We start from the raw sequence: 1,276 nt of genomic DNA, 5'->3' as shown, positions 1-1,276 counted from the left end.
AAGCAATCTTCCTGCCAAGGCCATTGGACACAGGATCCGAGTGATACTCTATCCCTCAAGGATCTAGAATATGAAAATTGACTAAATAAAATTTCACATTTTTTGCAAATGTAAAAAAAAAAAAGGACAAGTATCCCCTCTGCTTAGTACAATGCCTAGAATTGTGACTTGAATGAATGTATGTAATAAACATTGGTTGTTAAATAGAATTGGAAAAAGAAAAAAAAATTATAAACAGATTGACAAATCTAGTTACTCTCTTTCTTTTGTGGGTCATTTTCAATTCTACTTCCATTCATGTCTATATGTCTATTGTATTACCTATGAATGCATTAGGTAGAAAAGAGATAGAACCAGAAATGATGCACCTATGGTGACGGTATCATAGGGTAAGCTCTTTTTTGGAGCTGAAGTTTCTATGAGCAAAGGATCTGTTCATAAAGTATAATTTCCCCTCTTTTTACCCCCTATCAATACCACATGACCAGCAAGGAAATGGATGATATTAACATGTGTGTGTGTCTTTTAAGACCAAGATAATTTTTTCTTTAATTAACCACTTACTTGAAGTTAATAGCCAGTCTTAAATTAAGTGAAAAAGTTTAATTTTACAGGGTGAAATAGAAATAGGAAAAGTAAAGGAGTTTACTGTATCCACGGTTAGATTTCAGTTTTGGGCTTCATCAGACATGTGTGGAAATTTTCTTTGAAGTATCTTCTCTTTCCTTCTTTTTAAACTTTTCTCCTTGGTCTCATGACATAAGTACTTTTCAAGCCTCAGTCTGACAAACTAATCCATATAAGGCATTGTAAAGTATTTCTTTCTGTTGTATCTTTTGTTGAGGTTCCAGGGTATTGGCCACTGCTTGTACTTGTACCAGATGATAGGTCCAAAAATTTTTCCTCGAGTCAGCCTTTCTTGACCTGTCTGATGAAGTCTCAAAGCATCATCTCTTTCCTGAAAACTTTATCTAAAGCATTCATGGACTCTGTCACCTTTTCTAATCACTCTGGACTAGGCATTGGCAATCTCTGTCTTTTGGCTTCCTGCTCTAACGTGAGACGCACATTTCTTTCTTTTAGTAGGACATACCAAAGCTTATGGAAATCTTCATTACTCTTGCACCTTATCTGTTCATGGGTCCATGCAGCACCTGATTTGACTGTTTCTGTTTCCTAATTTTTTGGATCATCAAAAATTCTTCTAGTCCTGTCCTTCCCTTCCCTTCCCTTCCCTTCCCTTCCCTTCCCCTTCCTTCCTTCCTTCCTTCCTTCC

At 36.3% G+C, this 1,276-nt stretch overlaps 1 pseudogene; it reads right to left on the bottom strand.

The window, feature by feature from the left end:
- Nucleotides 1–667: 667 nt before the first annotated feature.
- Nucleotides 668–1,276, bottom strand: part of LOC123239134 — a 138,463-nt pseudogene continuing 137,854 nt past the window's right edge.

Source organism: Gracilinanus agilis, chromosome 3, assembly GCF_016433145.1.
Source record: "Gracilinanus agilis isolate LMUSP501 chromosome 3, AgileGrace, whole genome shotgun sequence".
In the NCBI taxonomy this organism is placed as follows: domain Eukaryota; kingdom Metazoa; phylum Chordata; class Mammalia; order Didelphimorphia; family Didelphidae; genus Gracilinanus; species Gracilinanus agilis.
Note: the sequence above shows the minus strand (reverse complement) of the source record. Positions and strands in the feature narration are given on the sequence as shown.